The 22,638-nt window shown below is 35.1% G+C and overlaps 1 long non-coding RNA gene across 2 annotated transcripts in view; it reads right to left on the bottom strand.

The window, feature by feature from the left end:
• Window positions 1-22,638, bottom strand: part of LOC144333329 (uncharacterized) — a 95,222-nt gene that overhangs the window by 29,964 nt on the left and 42,620 nt on the right. Inside the window, exon 5 of one of the 2 annotated variants that reach the window (XR_013401907.1) lies at window positions 1,011-1,168. The exons of the other annotated variant lie outside the window; for it this stretch is intronic. This is a non-coding gene — a long non-coding RNA (uncharacterized LOC144333329). Of the gene's footprint in view, window positions 1-1,010; window positions 1,169-22,638 lie in introns of those variants that run through there. 2 annotated transcript variants of the gene reach the window in all.

The following is a 22,638-nucleotide window of genomic DNA, read 5'->3' as shown; positions in this document are numbered from 1 at the left end:
CTGTTTTTGCTAAGGGCCTAAGTGAGGTCCCTAACCTCCTGTAAAAACTGGGAGACAGGAGCACTGCCTTCCTTGATGATTATCTTTCAAAGAGATGGTTCTCGGTTCCTTGAGAAAGACATTCCTGGTTTGTAAAACTGGCAAGAGTCTGGGAGAAGGTTCATATTTCAAAGAGGCAAAGTGTGCAATTGCAAGTTTTCTTTTTTCTTTTTTTTGAGACAGAGTCTCGCTCTGTCGCCCAGGCTGGAGTGCAGTGGCCGGATCTCAGCTCACTGCAAACTCCGCCTCCCGGGTTTACGCCATTCTCCTGCCTCAGCCTCCTGTGTAGCTGGGACTACAGGCGCCCGCCACCGCGCCCGGCTAGTTTTTTGTATTTTTTAGTAGAGACGGGGGTTTCACCATGTTAGCCAGGATGGTCTCGATCTCCTGACCTCGTGATCCGCCCGTCTCAGCCTCCCAAAGTGCAGTGATTACAGGCTTGAGCCACCGCGCCCGGCCTGCAAGTTTTCTAAAGTAAACCCTCTTAAGAAAAGGGAAGTTAAGGGTCTAAGGACCAGAAGAAATCTGTCTCAAGTTTAGCCAAGTTGAGGGGAATGCTAAGGCCCTCCTGGTCAACACACACACACACATATATAAGTATACAAATAAAAGGATGATGCAGCCTACATAAATACATTTTCTTCCAGAATTTTTTTGATAAATGTTCAAATATTGTTGATAAAAATTCAATACCCATTCCTGATTTAATAAACAAAACCGAACAAAAAAACCACTGAATAGTAGAATTCTTCTTTCACGTTTTAAAATATCTATCTTAAATCAATAATCAACATTCTTTAATAGTGCAACTAGAAATATTTCCAATAAAATCAGGAGCAAGATAATGATATCCACCATCACCACTATTTACCTTTTCCTTATAGTTCCAGATCAGTGGTTCTAAAGCGGTGATCTGTGAACCAGGCATACCAGCATCCTCTGGGAATTATTAGAAATGCAAATTCTTGAGCCCCACCTGATTCCTATTGAATTGTAAACTCCAGAAAGTAGCACAGAGCAGCAATCAAAGTTTTAACAAGTCTGGCAGGTGACTCTAATGCATACTGAAGTTAGTTCTGGGCAATATTCCATACCATGTTCCAGGCAATATTCAATAGGCAAAATTTTTCTGCAAAGGACAAAATAGTAAATATTTTATGCTCTGTATCCTTGTTGTCTCTGCTACAACTCTGCCAATATGATGCTAACAGACAATTTTTAAAGAATGGGTGTGGTTTTGTTCCAATAATACTTTATTTTAAAAAACAGATTGAGTAAAATGGTCAATAAGCACATAAAAAGATGTTCAATGTCATTAATTATTAGGGAAATGCAAATGACAACTATGAGATACCACCCACACCCATTACAATGCAATGGCTACTACCAAAAAAAAAACAAAAAACAAAAAACAAAAAAACAACAACAACAACAACAAAAAACAAAATAAAACAAGCCAGAAAATAAGTGTTGGTGAGGATGTGGAGTTATTGGAACTCTTGTGCACTGTTGATGGTAATGTCACATGGTACAGCCACTGTGAAAAACAGTATGGAGGTTCCTCAAAACGTTAAAACTAGAATTATCATATGATCCAGTAATTCTGGGTATATACCCCAAATAATTAAAAGCAGGGTCTTGAAGAAGCACTTTTGTACAACCATGTTCACAACAATTACTTACAATTACTAAGACATGGTAGTAACCAAAATGTCCAATGCAGATGAGTAGATAAGTAAAATGTATTATTCAGTCTTAAAAAAGAAGGAAATTCTGACATATGCTGCAACATGGATGAACATTGAGGACATTACACTCTGAAGTAAGTTACAGTCACAAAAAGACAAACACCGTGTGATTCCATTTATATGAGGAATTTGACTTATATGATGATTTTGAGTACTCTAAGTAGTCAAAATCATATTACTTAGAGTACTCAAAATCATGGAGATATAAAGTAAAACAATGATTTCCAGGGGTTTAGGGGGAAGGGAGAATAGAGAGTTTTGAATGGGTGCAGTTTCAGCTTGGAAAATTAAAAAGTTCTGGAGATGGATAGTGGTGATGGTTGCGTTACAATGTGAATGTACCAAATGCCACAGAACTGTAAAAGTTAAGAGATTTAAGATGGTAAAATTTATGTTTTTATATATATATATATATATATATATATCATACATATATATATCATTATTTTTTAATCCAGAAAAAAAACTCACTAAATATATTTAATACCATTAAACTGTGCACTTAAAAATGGTTAAGATGGTAAATTTTATGTCATGTTTATTTTTATGTGTACTACAATCTTAAACAATGAAAAAACATACTGATGACTGAATTTAGTCCTCCAGCAGTAGCCTGCCAACATTTTTTCTACATGCCAGAATATAGAGGACACAAGACAAGAAGCCTAGAAAGAAATACAATCATTAGAACATAGAAGTGATTTTTTTTCATTATTTCTGGCTGACATAACACTATCTTCTAACAAACTATACATTTGATTTACTTACTGGTTTATTTTCAGAATCTCTCAACAAGAGGGTAAGCTCTGTAGTTACTGAGGTTTGTATGTGCCATGTTCATTGATGGAGAGCTGGCTTACAGAGCAGTGCCTAGCACACAGTAGGAATTCCATTGATATTTGTTGACTAAAGGAAGGAATACTTATTGCACTCAAATTAATTCCTAGAGTCAGTGTAATCCCCAGGTGGAAATGGTTTGAAATTTAACAAAGCAAACTTGAGATTCATCTACATGAGTGAAAACAGTTATTGGGGGAGGAGAAGCAGCAGGGGTGAGAGGGATGTAATATAACTTTGCTGATATTAAGCTGTAGTAACTGAAATTATCAAAATATTGACAAATTAGAAATCTAGCCAATGAATCCTGAATTTAATTAATATAAGATAAAGATGATATGGCAAATCTATGGGAAAATAAATTGGATATATGGTATTATTAAAAGAACGACGATCATTAAAAAGTCAGGAAACAACAGGTGCTGGAGAGGATGTGGAGAAATAGAAACAGTTTTACACTGTTGGTGGGACTGTAAACTAGTTCAACCATTGTGGAAGACAGTGTGGTGATTCCTCAAGGATCTAGAACTAGAAATACCATTTGACCCAGTCATCCCATTACTTGGTATATACTCAAGGATTATAAATCATGCTGCTATGAAGACACATACACACTTTTGTTTATTGCGGCACTATTCACAATAGCAACGACTTGGAACCAACCCAAATGTCCATCAATGACAGACTGGATTAAGAAAATGTGGCACATATATACCATGGAATACAATGCAGCCATAAAAAAGGATGAGCTCATGTTCTTTGTAGGGACATGGATGCAACTGGAAACCATCATTCTCAGCAAACTATCGCAAGAACAGAAAACCCAACACTGCATGTTCTCACTCATAGGTGGGAATTGAACAATGAGAACACTTGGGTCCAGGAAGGGGAACATCACACACAGGGGCCTGTTGTAGGGTGGGGGGAGGGGGGAGGGATAGCATTAGGAGATATACCTAATGTAAATGATGAGTTAATGGATGCAGCACACCGACATGGCATATGTATACGTATGTAACAAACCTGCACGTTCTGCACATGTACCCTAGAATGTAAAGTATAATAATAAAAAAAAAGAATAACCAAAAGATTATTATATCAACTAAAAAGCAGGCAAAATAATTGAATGTCCTTGAAAAATGAAATAGCCATGTGGTGGTAGTATAGCCATGGGTAAAAACTTGGCTTTTTGATTTGGAAGCTCAAATTCAGATTCCACCGTTGACTTGTAGTTTGACCTTGGACAAGTTATTTGTCTTCTGAAAACCCTTGAGCCTTCTTTGCAAAATAGGACTTAGAATGTTTATATCAGAAATTGTTACAGTCAGTTAAGGAAGTAATATATGTAAAGAATATAGCATTTCATTTATCTCGTAGTAAATATTTAATAGGTGCTGATTTCTATGACATCAAAATTACATGCAAAAAAAAAATAGCCTGAATGTCCAAGAAAAAAGAATTGAGAATTGAATGATTTAATTATAACACTGCCTAAGAGATCATTATTCCAAAAATAAAATCATATATTTGAATTATATTGAAGGACATGCAAAAGTAATTAGACCAAAAAGGTAAATGATAGAGGAAAACAACACACAAATTGTATAAAGGGGATGGTAAATGTTTTAAAAGATAAGGACAGAAAGATAGATACATGGATAGAAGCATTGAAATGAATACTGGCCAAAAAGCACACCAAGCAATTCGTAGAAGTCCTGTCTGAGTGGCAGACTCATGAGTGATTTTCTAATATGAACATGTGTTACTTATTATTATTATTATTATTATTTTAGTTTTTGTAGAGACAGGGTCTTGTTATGTTGACCAAATTGGTTTCAAACTCCTGGCCTCAAGTGATCTTCCCAGTTTGGCCTCCCAAAGTTTTGAGAAAACAGGTGTAAGCCACCATGCCCAGCCTGTCATATTTTTAGTGACAGAATAAATAAAGTAAAGGAATTCTTAGAGATTAGAATAATTTCCTAATATAGATATATCTAGTATATGTATTTCAATGATCATTAATTCAAATTATTATACAGTTTTATAATGACATTTTAAGGAAACAGATTGACATGGAATTTTTTTCCTTGAGATTTGTGTTCATGGTGTCTAGAAAGCTCATGTTTTCTTTTTTTTGTTTGTTTGAGACAGAAGTTCACTTTGTTGCCCAGGCTGGAGTGCAGTGGCGTGATCTCAGCTCACTGCAACCTCTGCCTCCTGGGTTCAAGCGATTATCCTGCCTCAGCCTCTCGAGTAGCTGGGATCACAAGCACATGCGTGCCACCACACCCAGCTAATTTTTGTATTTTTAGTGCAGACAGGATTTCACCATGCTGGCCAGGCTGGTCATGAACTCCTGACCTCAACTGATCCACCCGCCTCGGCCTCCCAAAGTGCTGGGATTACAGGTGTGAGCCATTGCTCCCGGCCAAAGCTCATGTTTTTGTTTACTTTCTCTTAAATATTTCCAGATTGAAGAAGACAGAGCTCTAATTTAATATATTTCGGGAGGTGAGTGGAAGGAGGAGAAAGCTAATTCTGAAGGTTGTGAAGAAAGGCAAAACCGGCACGCTTAATATGTCCTTGGAGAATCAGTTTAACAAGCTAAATTGGTTTCTTAGAAGACTGGGATCATGTTATTTAATAAGAAAGTTCCTGTTTCCAGGATTCTATTCTCTTCTCATCTAAAAATATCCTGGAATGCGATAGTCTTAAAACCCCTTCAAAACTTGGCTTTCCTAACAGGCATTTCTAAATAAATTTAGTTGCTTTATTATAGAAGACTTGGTTAGGCTCTTATTTCACACATTATTTTAGACACTGACAATGAATCCAGAAATTCAAAACATCAGTAAATAATTCAAAATTACCCTTGAAAAGCTACAAAGGAAGAAATGTTTGTAGTGAAAATATTAAACTGGAATAGAACAGGTTGTATTTCTGGATTTGTCACCAGCGTCTGTGTCACCACACGCAATTCATTTTGATTCATTGGGGCTCAGCTCTCTGATCTGAAAAATGAGGAGGCTGGATGTGATGTTTCTGAAGAATCTTTCTAAATGTAAAGAGAAGCCCGTGAAATTTCAGTCTTGATATTCCCAGGATATATGAATTATATAGCCATGATGACATACATTAAAATCAGTACACTTTATCTTTTAGTGAGAAGAGATATAATAAGAATATTAAGTTCAATCCTTAAATTCTTAATATAGGGCAGGTTATCAGTGCAGCAATTAGCGATGCAAACCTTTGAGTCCCAGTAAAATCAAACAGTAGATTTTCCTGTGTTATAGGAAAATGTCAACAACCAGAATGGCTATACGTTCAAAAAAAAAGTAATGAGCTTTAATTCATTGATTCCCCACTAAAGGTAGAATAAAAATCTACCAATATAGATCATCCCATAAGGAATCAGTCTTCAAGCCAGGACAGTTTTAGTCTTTGATGCTGTAGTGATAATAATTTCAATGTTTTTTTCCACTGTCTCTGTCTCTCTCACACATATCTCATGAAAAAAAAAAAAAAGAAAAAAGAAAAAAAAGTCTTAAAAAATATTTTAGTTCTGCCCAAATATTGATAAAACCTTTAATAAAATCTACTTGGAAACTGGAAAAATGGTTGATTCTGGCTTCCTTAAATATCTAAGTTCCAAAATCTCTGATAAAGCTCTATTGACAAGTTCCCAGACAAAATATAAAGTCTGGAAAGGCTAAATGTAAACGATAGCAAGTGTTCATATATTGTTCTTTTAATATTTAAAATCTTACCCTTAACACATTGCCTAAAAATTACGTTTACATAATGGCATCTTCTTCTGTACTGTGATCTCCAGGGTGCAAGTAGTCTATCTCAGTAGAAATCTCCAGAGCTTTGAATATGGTAAATGCTTAATACATGTCTGTGCAATTAACGTTGAATGAATGAAGACTCAAGACATACTAGTTTCGAATTTTTGGTTTTGCTTGTTTTCAAATTGTCTTCTCTCATGCTTTTGTATTTTGATAAATAAAGCCAGGTCATTATAATATCACAGAATAATTTGATAGTGAAATAATGTTCATGAAATACTTTATTATATAAATATCAATAGGTTGCTATTATATTTACCAATATAGCATAATATTAAAAGAAGGCCTCAAACTAAACAATGTATCTATCGTGTTGGTTCTACTGTCACCTGGAATTTCTTGGAATGTTGCAAAACGCATTATTCTTTCATAAAGACAAGACTGAAACAAAAAACAAATATCCTTTTGAGGAACAGCAGAATGACACGGTTATATACCAGTTACTGATGTCAGATTTTTTTGGAGTTGGACAGAGAAAAGGCAGAGGAAAGTGTAAGTGCAATAGGAAAGATATAGAATGACGAAGAAGTCCTACAAGGAGAGGTATGGCTTTCGGTTTCCTAAAACTAACCCTCAGGATGCTAATGCCCTAAACTCTATGCTCAGGGGACTTTTTTAAGTTCTTTTTTCATATTCTGATTTTTAAATAAAATAATTTGCAAGTCCCTCCTTATTCTGGAATGAAAATGGCAACACATTTAGCAGAGGAACTCTATTCTGGGGGTACAGAATATAGAATTATGCATTCTGGCTGATTGCAGTCTTGATTCCAGCACTTACTAGCTGAGTGACCCTGAATGAGTCGTCACTCTGAGTTTTGTTTCCTCATTTGTAAAGTTGTCATGGTATCACAGAGCATATGGCTGTCATTCAATGTTAGTTTTCAGCCCATCACATCCACCATACTTGAGTAGGAGAATTAGTGAGCTGCATGGTTTTACTACTAGGTGAACACATGACAATACAAAGAAAACACTAAGCACACTCAACAAAATAGTAGAATGAGCCTCCTGATTTGAGGTGGGCATAGTGGAGGAAGGACAATGTGGCCACAGAAAGACTAGCTCCTTAACATAGATTACTGTGAGATGTCAGTTTGTACCGCATTCAGATGAATTAGTTTTTCTTATGCTGTATTTAGAAGGAAGCAGCTTAGGCACAGGTATGCTAATATCCTTATATTAGTAAAATTTTCTTCTAATGGAATAATGTTGCTTGAAATCTCTCATCTACCGCATATATGGAAGTGTATGTCTCTGAATCTCTAGCGAGATACAAAGAATTAATGTGCTCAAGGGCATGGTTATAATCATTGGCAAGACGTATAAAAGGGAGTTTGGTTTGATGACTTTTGCAAAATCTCTTATTTTATTAATAAAGTTTTTATTTCCTTTGAACCAGCACTGTAATACTTGTTAATAGTACTACAAATAGCTATTATAAATATATCATCACACTATTAGCAAGAAGTAAAGGAAAAGGCTTAATTGAAAAAAAGCATCTGAAAAGATTTTGGTGATATTAAAAGCATAAATTACAGAGACTAAGTCATCTCCATAAGTAACTCATTATGAAAAAAAAAAGGGTGTTTCTATTGGGCTAAATACTCTACATAATATGTTAGCTAGGCATATGGTTAACTATCTTTGCAATAGAAATAGGACAAGTTAGAACTCACTCGTCTTTTTTTACCAGCTGTGCTATGAAGTCATGGATATGTAGGAAATCCCATTATTGAGCATTTTGTGTTGCTTCCTCATGAGCAAATGTGTTCTATCCACACTGGGTCTTCTTTCAACATTTTTCACCTCATTCTACTTTCAGCTTTTGCTCATACAACCACTTAGAATGCTTTGCCCACAGATCTTGACCTGGCAGTTTCATTTCACATGTAACCTCTTCAGGGAGGCCTCCCATACTTTAGAAGTTTTCCTTTCATCCTAAAATTTTATTTTGTCTTTAGAACATGAGCTTCTCTCCCCAGTATCTAGAAAGGTGTCTGATACTTAAAAAGCAACAGATGTTGAAGGATGAATGAATGAATGGCTAAGTTCTTGTATTTTAACCCCATAGTGTGGATTGATTCAAAACCAACATAAGACAAAGATGCTCACAAACAATACTTTTAAATGTTTACTTTTGAATTTTATGCCTTACTCCTTATAAAAAAACCACCTGAGTAAAAAACAAAATATAATCATTAGTGAGGTCTTTCTCCTCCAAGGATGCCAGTGTAGGTCGGCCAGTGTCCATCCTTGACACCTCCCTCTTTGGTGGTACAAAGAAAGAAGAGGCAGGCCAGGGTGGGAGGTGTGCAGAGGGACCCAAGAGCCTTAGGCTTTCAGAGGCTCTAGCCTGCTGCCCCAACATATAAGGGCGGTTGAAGTTTTAGAATATTTTTAAACACAATTGGTAACCAAGAGGAGCACCTGGAATCTCATTTTGTTCTGCCTCATATTTCAGGCTTTGAATAATCAATCAAGCTGCCATAATATTTGCCTGGAGTAAAAATAAAAATAAAAAATATGAAAATGTAAATACTTTCTCCAGCTACTTAAAAAATTTACATTTAAGCTGACTCAAGCCTGTGGCTTAAGCCTGTAATCCCAACACTTTGGGAGGCCAAGGTAGGAGAATTGCTTGAGGCTAGGAATTTGAGACCAGCTGGGGCAACATAATGAGACCCTATCTCTACAAAACATTTTTTAAAAAGTTGCTCAAGTATGGTATCAGTGCCTGTAGTCTCAGGTACTTGAGAGGTTGAGGTGGAAGGAACATTCGAGCCCAGGAGTTCAAGGCTGCAGTGAGCTATGATTGTACCACTGCACTTCAGCCTGGGCAATACAGTGAAACTGTCTCAAAAGAAAAAAAAAAGTGTTTTATTTTAAATTTACATGTAAAAAAAAGAATATTGTCACTCAAATAGGACTGAACCCTTTTGTGAATTATTGAGCAAAAATATGATTTCTTTCCCTTAGTATTATACACATTCATTATACATAAAATATAATGATAGGCCAGGCGCGGTGGCTCAAGCCTGTAATCCCAGCACTTTGGGAGCCGAGGTGGGTGAATCACCTGAGGTCAGGAGTTTGAGACCACCCTGGCCAATGTAGTGAAACCCTGTCTCTACCAAAACCACAAAAATTAGCTGGGTGTGGTGGCACGCACCTATAATCCCAGCTACTTGGGAGGCTGAGGTGAGAGGATTGCTTGAAACCAGGAGGCAGAGGTTATAGTGAGCCGGGATCATGCCACTGCACTCCAGCTTGGGAGACAGAGTGAGACTCCATCTCAAAAATATATATATATGTGTGTGTGTGTGTGTGTGTGTGTGTGTGTATAATGTACTCATTCATTCTTTTCATGTATATTTGAATAATTAGCACATACTAGCTTTGTCCTTATTTCTGGGAATACTGTAGGGAAAAACAAGGCTGAGCACTCTGCCTTTGTAGGATCTATGTTCTACTGTAATTGGGGAAAGCAAAAATACATGAATACATGATCTGGCACATTTCCACCCAGTCAGTGCCAGTTGTATATAAGGCAAATGTGTGTGTTTGGGTGGATTAACTTGGAGACACACTTCTTTTTATTGATTTCCCATTGGATTTAAGCATGTCCAAATAGTAAAAAGACCATAAATGATATGAAGCAATAGATGCTGTTCCCTCACAAGGAATAACCAGCACTTTTTCTGAACAGACACAATATATCCTCCAGTGCCGATACCCCAAACCCAGTCTTTTTCAATTCCTTTGTCTTCAAATATACGTGAAGTGATCTGCCAGTTTACGAAAATCCGGCCAAAGTTGGAAGGGGTAGACTTAGCTCTAGTAATGCTAAATTTTAATTAAATCTTAGAAAAAGATACTGTATCTAATGTTGGGTAAATGCAAGAAATAAACCAGGCAAAAGTGCAATTGCAATTAGTGGATATATTTAAACTCTATCTTAGTAATTATCTGTTAAGAATAGGAGTTGATAACTCTTCAAGTGACCTTGAACAAATTGTGTAATTCTTTAAGTTAAAAGTTTTCTCATTCTGTATACCAGTGTTAATACCATTTTCCATTTACTGACCTCAAACAAGGATCTGTCCTAGAGCATATTCTGTGTTCTAAGATCTGCCTGTACAAATTTTCTGCATTAATAGAAATCATTATTAATTTGTTGAAAATTAGTATGTCTTGGTATTTATATAGCACCTCAAAGAATTAGAACCTTATCTTCCATCTTAGCACACACAGAACAGCTGAGTTTCTGCTTAATTTCTCCCACAGGTGTTAGTTTATGTGTTTCCAACATGAGGCTTTTTTTTCCCTGGTCGTACTTCTAACCTGTTCAGACCTTTTTATGTTATCTTTTCACCCTCACTTGGGAATGCAAAATCATCCCGTTTAACATCATTAGCAAATTTAATTAACATATTTTTCCAGATAGTAGTGATGTTAAAGAAAAACCTTACATGTTACTATAATGACATCAAATTCAGTTCGCTTTTTGAGATAACTGGCTGCACAAGAGAGCAGATGTGGGAGTCTCTGCCACAAAAGGAGCAACTGAGAATAGAATGTGGCAAGTTGGGAAGAAATGGGATAGGACATCCTTGCTATTGTATTCCAGGCTGAGGACCAAGAAATGTACCCAGAAAATCAGAATCAATGGAGTGCAAAGCAATTACGTTTTGGGTTCCTTCAGGTTAGTATTAGGAGTATCACTATATTGAATAAAAATAATTCTGAGTTTCTTCCTCCACGGGGATCATTAGATGACTGAAAATTAGTAATTATAGCTAGCATGCACTGAAGACCTGATAGCCACTGTGACTGGCACCAGGATACATTTTTAAAAGCCTTTAAGACATGAATCCTGCTTTTAAAGAGCATGCATTGTGTGAGAGACACAGAAGTACAATTAATTTTAATCCAAACTGGGAAGCATAAAATGGGCCATGGAGGAAAAAAAAGACAGTGAACTGGGTGAAATGGGTAGAGCTCAAAGAATAAATGACATTTGGATTGAATTTGTAAATAGCAGTTTGATCAGAGAAAAATGGGAAATTTACCAAAAGGAGAGATGTATGTGTGCAAAGGTGTTTGAGAGTGAGACATATTCCTATGCTGGGGAATAGCAAATAGGCTTACTGTGGTTGGAATAAAATCTGCCAGTGGTGAGAGCAGGTGGAAGTGATGGAAGATAAGGCTTAAAACCCTAAGACTGGCCCTTGGCTGCCTTGTGAGGGTTTGAAGTTGACCCTGTAGACAATTGAGTGGGGATTGGGAGCAGCATAGAATTTAAAGTTGGGAATTAACATGATAAATTGATGTCAATATTGTGATAACTGGCCTGATGTGCTAAAGAAATTTTAATCCTGCTACAATGTTTATGTATTTTAACCATTCTAATCAAAGCTATATTTCCCAGATGTAATAAATAGATCTATGCAAGCAAAATTCCACACAAATGAATAGCTTGCCTATTGATTTCTCCTCCACCTCTGAAAAGAAATTTATTGTCATTAAAACATTACTCACTCTTCTAAAAGGAGATAACATAAAATGTATTATATAGTAAAAAAAAAAAAAACTTACTAAAATGTTCATGATAACATAATTTTTTTCTAATTTTTCTAGTTATGTGAGAATTAATTAGCAGGGCTCTTTTTTAAGTACTGCTATTAAAATATGTATAATTCTGTATATATTTATACATATCCAGTATATTTACTTAATTTTCTAGTTGTCTTAGAAATAACTAACAAAGGCTTTGTTAAGGTCTGCTGTTATAAAAACATTTCTAAATCATTTAAGTACATTATCCTGCCTCAAGAAACATAATTAACATGATATTAGTACTGATGATGAACAATTTTGCATTTAATTAAAGCCTGGGTATCAATTCCCTTTTTTATATAGTAGCAAACATTTAAAGGCAGATGGCATGAAAATAGAGTTCTGTAGAACTCAAGACGTTATAAAAAGCTTTAATTTTTTTTAACTTAATATGTGAGAACAACATGTTCGGTGGATTTACTCCTAAATGGAAAGCCCCCAAAATTAGTTAATAAGGTTGTAAACTAATAGTGTGGAGCATGATGCCATCCACATATTAAATTATAGATGTATGTTTGTTCATTGAATGAATGGATCTTCGGTTAAAGCACTTGTAATGTAAATTGATTAAATATATGACTATTATCCATTTTACTGACAGATGTTCACCATTCCCCTGAGGCATACTACTTGCTGTTATCTGTATTTATTGAGCATTCACAAAGATTTAGGCACTGGACACGCCTTGTGCATTAAGGCTCCCTGTTTTTCATAGAATTTTACCTTCTGCTAGAACACACCTGGCTCTTAGACACATTAAACATGTCACAGCAAAATATAAATGCAGTTCTACTTACATATCCATTCAACCAATTTTCTTTTATTGTATTTGTGTGGTTGGCGCTATGCTAGGTGCTTGAGATATACATAGCAAAAATGGATAAATAGGACCAGCGTGGTCTCCACCTTCATGAAATTTATGGTGTATCATGCAAGAGAGGCATTAAACAGGTAATTACAAATGTTAACACTGCTAAGAAAATTGGAAATATTAACGTGCTGTGGAACCTGTAGGGTGGGTAGTAGGTTAATTTGGGGAGGAAAAATTATCACTACTTGTTTCTTCAGTTTTGCTCTAGTTACTTATTGTTTTAGGCTTGGTGCTGAGACCATGCATTTATTTGTTCATTCCACCAAAGATAATCAGTTTAACAGTCAAGTCTACCAGGGTGAAGTGTCAGAATGTTCATTCGAGCAATTTGGAGATACTTCATTTATGATAGGGCTATTGGGTGGATATGTGAGGTATTTAAAATTATATTTAAAAAACTGTAGAAACCATTTATTTCTAGAAGAAAGGAGCCCCCCCAAAATCTGAAAACTGAATAATTACCTTTTTATTCCAAGACAGATTATTTTCATTATTTCCGCATGTGAAGAGATAGTCATTTTCCAAGTGTTATTCATGTTAAATTTTCCACATCCAAATTTATAGACAGTATTTTAGCAATCAAACCAGTTTAGAAATGAAATACCTAATGTTCCATTATTCTAATAGAAATCTAAGGAACAAAGTTTATGTGGCTCTTTTATCAATCAGGATTTTGATCATCACTGTTAACGCCATAGGAATATAATATGAGAGGTGAAGTGAATTTTCTGTCCATGCAAAAATAGTAATAAAAAATGAAGGTGACATTATTACTTCTTATCTACTAAGCTTCATTATTCATCTGTCTTATGCCATTCCCCAACCACATTATCAGTGCCTCTTTCCTTGGGCGTTTCTGATACTTAACAATGGTTTAATTATAGTTACCCAGAATAATATGGGGAACAAAATGATTATGCATTATAAAGGATATTTAATTTCCCAGTGTCAGCACAAAACAAGTTTCATCTAAATGACTATTTTAATTATGTCTAGAAGTCTTGTCCAAGATCTGTACCAAATGCAATGGCACTTTCCATTGATGTAATCTGTTAGATAAAACATATGGACCAAGAAGATACAGCTGTGAGTCATATAGAGGTGCCCCGGACCCTCCCCACTTTCTCATTACATACAAACTCTCTTCTTTCCCTTTCCTATTGTGATCCATGACTAATTTACAACAGCTGAAAGCTGACCTCAAAGAAAAAACTTCCCGTCTGCTCTCCTTTGATCTCTATGGCAGCTACAAACTAAAACGCTTTTCAAATCTCTAAGTCTAGGCATCCAGGGACAGACTGTCAGTCAGGCAGTAACCTTTATTGAGATTCAGCCTGAGTGCAGGGCGCTGCTCTGGAAGCTCTGGGATAGTACAAAGGTACTGAATGAAGTTCCTGCAGAAGCCCTGACCATCAAGGGCTCTCAGAGTAAAAGACAGTAATCAATTCCAGATGAATCTATGACTATACAAAGCAGATCTATTACTGCTGGAAATTTTCCACTGAACTTTACTCTTCAACCTCTAGCTTGCACTGAAATACTGATAGGACTGCCCATGACATCCTTTTATAATTCAGCTGCTGGCTCAATCCCACCCAGACAAGTCAATCACTCCAGAGAGAGAATGATGAAAATAATCCCTCTTGGAATAAAAATGTATTACCATATACTCTAGAGAAATAGTATTATTTTGATATTGACTACTGCATTTCATTTAACAACACATTTAAGTTTTGTTTTTTTGTTGTTGTTGTCTTCTAGTAGTTAACTGTATTGTGTAATTTGGAGAGCCTTATAGGGGAAACTTCTGCTATTTACATGCATGGTGTTCCCATATATGAAGAGATAGTCATGGACTGAGGGATGATGATTAAGCAATAAGGGATTTCTTTTTGGGGTGGTGAAAATCTTCTAAAGTGAATTGCGGTAATATGAACATACTGAATGACATTGACTCACCTCTTTTAAATGGGTGAATTGTATGCTATGCCAATTACAGATCGAAACTGATTTAAAAATCTCTAACTTTCTGTATTCGTGGGCTTTTTGTTAAATAATAGCCATGACTAGCATTCTTGTTCCTTTCTTGATTGACTGTATGTGACTGTTTGCAAAATTCAGGTTTACTTATTTCCCTTAGCCAATATAAAAGAAAAAAAAAGGCTGAGCTAAGAGTCAGAATCAGATATTACCTAAGGCACATGGTTTAATTAGATACAACCTTTTAAATTACAAAAAGGTCTTCAACTATCCAAAATGCAGACAAAACATATAGTTGTTCCCATCATTCTCTGCCTTTGAGAAGTACCTCTTTGTTGTGCTTTAGCTCTAGTCTGTGACGTGGGTTATTGAGGGCTTTCCTTTCTCCTTCATCTTCCCCCTGAAATAGTTCTCAGACCATGCAGCTCCTTAAGCGTTAGGCTAACGGAAAGTAACTAAGGTTTTTCAAATGACTGTCCTACAATTTCTCTTTTTTATTTTTTTAGCCAAGTATGAGTACATAAAGTATTATGTTATTCCTAAGTACATCAAGGAAAATGTATACATTTTATGATTTGCTTGCTTTCATCCTTGTCCAAATGTCTTCCCTCCACAAAAAATTAAGTTGTAAATATTTTTATAACTTAAAAATTAATTAATTAATTTTACAACTTAAAAATTATAAATTTTACATTTTATAATTTTTAAATTTACAACTTAAATATTATACATTTTACAACTTATTATATGTGTATATAATACATACATATATAATTATTATATTATATATGTAAAATTATATATAATGTATATATAATGATAACAAAGCAAAAACAAACCAAACCAACCTCAAACAATGCAATAATTCTTGAGAAGAAAATAAAGGTTGGAATACGGAGCAATAAAAAGATGCCAGGTACGAATGGCTACTTGGCTACCACAGCTGAAAGACAAAACATGAAAACTACATAGTAACATTCTTTTCCCCAATCCAGCTTCCTGTCCCAAGCTCCTTTCTGAAATTGGTTTGCTTCAATGTAAAACCCAAGATAAAGCAAACCAATGGAATTGTTTATTTAAGTTCATTTTAAGTTTTAGCTATTCTTAGCATGAAAAAATTTCTGCAGTCAAGGTGAACTCCAGGGCCATTTGAGGCTATAAAATTAACAGAGATTATATTGAAAGGCTCCAATAAAGAAAATAGAGTGATTCAAGGGGTACCCCAATGTAGGCCTTCATGCTTGGAACTATTCTTTGGGTCACCACAGCCAGTTTGGTTTTGATTTTTTTTGTTTTTTGTTTTTTGTTTTTTTGAGACAGTCTCGCTCTGTTGCAAGGGTGGAGTGCGGTGGCACGATCTCGGCTCACTACAACCTCTGCCTCCCTGGTTCAAGTGATTCTCCCGCCTCAGCCTCCCGAGTAGCTGGGACTACAGATGCATGCCACCACGCCCAGCTAATTTTTGAATTTTTAGTAGAGACAGGGTTTCACCATGTTGGCCAGGATGATCTTGATCTCTTGACCTCGTGATCCACCAGTCTCAGCCTCCCAAAGTGCTGGGATTATAGGCATGAGCCACCGCTCCCAGCCACCACAGCCAGTCTTTTATGCTTAGGACTAATCTTTAGTTTGAAACTAGCAGGGAGTCTCAATAATTTAAAAAACTTAAGTCTTGCCATTTATGTCGTGACAGTTGATAACATATTGGCTCATTAATGGAAGAAACTAGCATCATCAAAGCTCTCACTCTTTCTTAGCTCATCTTTCTTTCACTTCCCACACTCTAAACATGAATATTTTTCCAAACTCATTACTTAGACTCTACTAATGTCCTCCACATTTCCTTCATGGAACAGATTCAGCTAGTACCTTTACAGGGAATCCCAAATCCTTATCTCCAATCTAGTCCTTTCACTCAAGTGCCAGGACTCGAAATGCTAGTCAGGCACTTCTACTTCGATTTCTCAAAAGCATTACATTTGAAACTGAACTCTTCACACACTTTCATCTTCCAAAGAACTTCCCATCCTAACCACTGTTTTGTTAGAGGCTGTTACCATTTTCTCAATTTCCTGAGCTCAAAGTGCTAGTGTCATTTTGAATCACCATTTTTCTTCATTTCCTACATTCATTTAATCCCTAAGGCTTATTGATTTTGCCTTTAAATTGTCTCATATAATTCTTTACATTTACACTGTCATTTTCAAAGCATAACACCTTTTGTCTGAATTACTGCCACAGTCTCCTGGCTGATCTCCACACCTCTATACCCCCAATTTCAGAGTTGGCCTCTTCAAATCAATGTCATGTATAGTTCTCAGTTTAATCTCCCCTAACCATTGTCCTTGCTGGTTCATACAATTTGTGATAATTCGTGATAACTTGATGCTTCTTCCTATTTGTAAAGCTAACATTTTATTTGGAGGTCAATTTAAAAGCATAAATTTCTCCATATAATTTTCGCTGACTTCTTCAAATTTCAACAAACTCTTATTCCTCTGAATTACTTTAGAACATAGAGTTTGTGTAACTTATCAATTAATTGCATAAGGCTTTGTGTAGCCAATATTTTTTCCTTAGTACTGGTTGAGATTCTTGGGGATAGGAACTATGTCCTTTGTGGTTTACTAAATAATGATAATGGTGGTTTAATGATGATGATACTGATATTCACAAGTCACTCACAGTAGTGTGGCACAGCTATATTGGAACATAAGCTGCTCACTCCTGGGAGAAAAGAAGGAATGAGCCAAAGATGATTTGATGGGTTTGGGGGAAATGTATTCCAAGGAGAGACCAAGAGGCAAACCTCTAAAAATAAGGCATACAGCAAATGCGAGGTTGGGGAATGAGGTAACAAGCAGACAAGGGGATTCCAGGAAGTGGGTTCTATCTGAATCACAGGTCAAGGTAGTTCCTTCCAGTCCATTTGACAGATTCTAGAAGCAGAACAAAGGCTTGAAGAAAAAAAAGAGAAATGGTAGTAATTACATGAGAGATGAAGATTCACAACCTATGAGACAGGAGAGACCAGAAATGGGAGTTAATCAGGAAGATTATGCCTGGCCAGAGGGAACACAAGGTGTCACATAGATAGCTTGTCCTTCCCATGCAAAGAACAGCATTTATGGGAAAAGTATCTAGGGTGAGGTATTTTCTTTATACATTCCTAGGTTCTTATTCTTCTCCTACCTCTTGATCAAAACACAGAGTGACAAATTCTGATGGTGTATATTAGCTCATTGGCCTGTGTTTTTCACTTGAGGCAGCTTATCTATAAAAATTCGTAAATCTCAGAAATCTGATGTATTTCCCATTTCTTTCCTTCCTGGACTAGTACAAGGCAGTAACTCGCATGAGTGTTTAATCTGAAAACTCCTTTCCTTTGACTAAGTCTGGATCAGAGTCGGGGTATAAGAGGAAGGAGAGACAGATTGGTAGCAGTCTATTTTGCTCTTATACTAAACCACTTTCTAGTGCAGAACATATTGCACAGGTGAAAAAAAATCTGTAATCTGTTCAGAGATAGTTTTCTGTCCAGGGCTAAAGATAGAATAAAATATTCAAAATCAATTTATTAGTTCAAAGCAGCTGAGAAGGCTGGAATAATTCAAGTAGATATGCTCTTAATAGTGGAGGAATGGACATATTCCTGAGAAAAGTCTGGCAAGATATAGACCAGACTTGAATGCATGGCTTCAGCTAGAAGCTTTGTAGTGGTTGTCAACCCATGGAATTGAGGAATACTGACAAAAAGTGTCTACTTCAGTGTTGAGAAATATGCTAAGTGTGTCTTTCTGAATATTTTTATTAATAACAATACCAATTCTGCCACCAAAGAAAACACCAAAACAAACAAACCCCCAAAAATCCTACAAATGTTCCCCTAAGGACAAGTTTTGCTTGTTATTCTGTATGTAATAAAAATTTACTGAAACCTGTAATTATGGGGCCAACTGTAGTTATTTAAAGGCTATTTTTCTAATGAAGGGTTACCAGCTTTATTGTAATTTTGTCTATTGAAAGATAAAATGTGGTTAATCTTTTGTTAATGTTAAGGAATACAGAATATTTGTGTTATAAATAACGAAATGCTAAAAAATAAATTGCTTACCCTCACAATAAAATATAACATTTTATTAAATATTAAAGATTAAATTGCTAATCATGATGATAAGATATATCTATAATTTGAAAAGGACATTGAATAAAGCCTTTAGAAACATTGACGATATTACATATGTACTATCTTCAGGATATATAAAAGTATCAGTCATTCATTCCAAAAAATCTTTTGTCTTTTGCCAAATACTCTTCAAGGCAGTGAAGATATAATGATGAAACAGACTAGGGATCCTGCTTTATAGAACTTACAAGGGAATTGAATACTTCCAAGGTCATCTTTGAGCTCTCTTTGTCTATCATTTCTGATTTTCTCTGGGTGCTGGGTTTGTTCTCAGTGGGCTGCTTTCTTTATACTATGGACACATAGATGCCTCTCTGCTTGACCTCTCAGCTTTTTGAATTTTAAGAAAGAAACTATGGAAATATTATTATTGCTCAGTTTGGTTGGATATACATTCCTTGTGACTGAATGTGAGTGTCCACATTGGTAAGAAGATGTCAGCCTCCTTTGGAAATACAGTCACAGCAAAGGGAAAAACATTTTATGAAAGAAATGCCAGTGGAACACTTGAAAGACCAAATAACACACCACAAAGAGCATCTGATAAATTTTTCAACTACATTATTTACATTATCAAATCTTGAAAGAAAACAAGGAATAGTGAAAGAAAAAGTACAGAGCAACAGCTGAAGGACTGAAAGAACTCAGCAGAAATTTCATTTTGTTCCCATGACAAAGAAGCCAGAATATAGGGCTTGAGTCAAGAAAACTAACTGCCTGCTAGGTCAAATAAACACATGCCAAAGATAACATAATACTGAATCTCTGTAACACAGCAACCACAGTGCCAAAATAATTTTAAAGATTACATATGCAAAGAAAAAGAAAAATATGACTTTAAAAATTATTAGAAACAATCAAGATGCCCCGGTGTTGGAATTTGTGGACAAGGATGCTAAAACTCTATTTAAATCTTTCAGAGATTTAAAGGAAGATGTGATCATAATGAGTAGATAATCCTGGCAATTAAATAGAAAATATGAGAAGAATCAACTAAAATTCTAGAACTAAAAAACTGAAACAGCTAAAATGCAAAATTTATGAGATTGGCTTAAAAACTCACTGGAAATATCCAGAAGAGAGAAACAGTGACCTGAAGCTAAATCTGTAGAAATTTATAGATCTAAAGCAAATGAAAGAAGAAAAGATCTAAACACACCAAGTGAAAACTACAACAAATGAACTGAGCTTCAAATATTTGTGAAATAATGTCAAGTGAGCTGACATATCTGAACTTGGATTCCTAGAAGGAGAAAAAACAAAGAAAATGAAGTTAAAAACATAAACAAATCTGTGAGACTTAGTAAACAAGATAACATACAAAGAAACCAATATTAGATGCATTATAGTCAAGCTATTTAAAACCAAAGATTAAGAAAAATATTAAAAACAGAAAAAACATCAAATTATATAAGTAGGAACAATTACAATAACTTCTTATCAGAAACAATGAAAGCCAAAAGACAATGGATATCCTTTAAGATACAGAAAGTAAAAGAAATCTGGGAATTCAGAATTCTACATGCAGTAAAAATACCCTTAAACATAATGATAAATATATCCCTTTTAGTAATGAATGGAACAGCCAGGCAGATCAATAAGGAATAGAAGACTTCAAGAATACTATAAACCAAATAGAGCTAAAAGCTATCTATAGAAAAGTCTACCCAACAACATCAGAAAACATTATATTCACATGCTTGTGGAATATTCTCTAAGAGAGATCATATTTTAGGCCACAATGTATTTGAAAGGAATGAAATCATATAAAATATGTTCTCTGACCAAAATGGAATTAAACTGAAAATCAATAACAGAAAGAAAATTTACAAAATGTGAAAAAACATAGGAATTAAAAACACATTCTGAAATAATCAATAGGTCAAATAAAACATCCCAAGGGAAATTAGAAAACACTGGGAGATGAGTTACAACAAAAATATAACATACAAAAACTTATAGGATGTGTTGATACAATCTTTAGATGGATATTTATAGCTATAGACATCTACATTTAAAAAGAAGAAAAATTTCAAATCAATAAGCTAAACTTCCACCTTAACAAACTAAGAAAATAAGAGAAAACTAAACACAGAACAAACAGAAGGAAGAAAATCATAACAAAACTACAGTACAAATAAATCAAATAGAGAATAGAAAATAACCACACATTGCTCCTTGGAAAACATCAACAAAATTGTCATCTTTTAGCTAGGTTGAACAAGAAAAACAGAAGATAACTCAAATTAGTAAAATCAGGAATAAGAGGGGCCATCACTACTGACCTTACAGAAATAAGAAGGATTATAAGAAAACACTATGAACAACACTATGACAACAAATTCAATAACCTAGATAGCTACAATTATATACAACTTAGGTAAGAAGATGTAAAATACTTAAACTAAATTAAGAAGAAATTGAAAATATCAATAATCTTATAACAAGTAAAAAAAAAAAAAATAGAAACATTAAGCAAAAATCTTCCCACAAATTAAAGCCTAAGTCGACATGGCTTCACTGATGGATTCTACCAAATTCTTCCCAATCTCTTCCACATGAAGGAAAAGAGAAGGAAGAGGAGAAAGTTGGAGGGGAAGATACTTCTCAAATCATTTTATAAAGCCAATTACTGCCCTGATACCAAAACCAGAAAAAGGAGTCACTAGAAAAATAGGCCTATATCCCTTAAGAATATAGATTCAAAGTCCTAAACAAATAATGAATTGCAAACTAAATCTAACAATATATTAAAAAGTGCTATACACAATGGCAAAATAGAGTATATCCCAGGAATGCAAGATTGGAGTTATTTAAAAAATCAATTAATATAATACACTATATCAACAGAATAAAAGACAAAGAATGATTATTTCAATAGACACAGAAAAAACATTTGAAAAAATCCAACACTGCTCCATGATTTAAAATACTCAATAAATGATGACTACAAGGGAAATTCCTTACCTGAGAAAATTTATCCATGATAAATTTATCTCTGATAAAAAATATCTCTGATAAATTTACAACTTACTATCATAATTAATGATGAAATTAATTAGTCCATTCTCATATTATTATAATGAGCTACCTGAGACTGAGTAATTTATAAAGAAAAGAGGTGTAATTGGCTCCTGGTTCTGGAGGCTTTACAGGAAGCATGGCTGAGGAGACCTCAGGAAACTTTTAATCGTGGCAGAAGGTGAAGGGGAAACAAGCATGTCCTACATGGCTGAAGTAAGAGGAAGATAGAAAGAAGAGGGAGGTGCTACACACTTTTAAACAATCAGATCTCATGTGAATTCATTCACTATCATGAGAACAGCAATGGGGAAGTCTGTCCCCCTGATCCAATCACATCCCACCAGGCCCCTCCTCCAACATTGGGGATTATAATTCAACATGAGATTTGGGCGGGGACACAAACCCATACCAAATCAAAGATTGAATGTTTTCCTCCTAAGATTGGGAACAAGAGAAGGAAGTCTGTTCCAAGCACTTCTATTTA

Source organism: Macaca mulatta, chromosome 12 (assembly GCF_049350105.2).
Source record: "Macaca mulatta isolate MMU2019108-1 chromosome 12, T2T-MMU8v2.0, whole genome shotgun sequence".
In the NCBI taxonomy this organism is placed as follows: domain Eukaryota; kingdom Metazoa; phylum Chordata; class Mammalia; order Primates; family Cercopithecidae; genus Macaca; species Macaca mulatta.
This window is presented reverse-complemented; position numbering and strand designations above follow the sequence as displayed.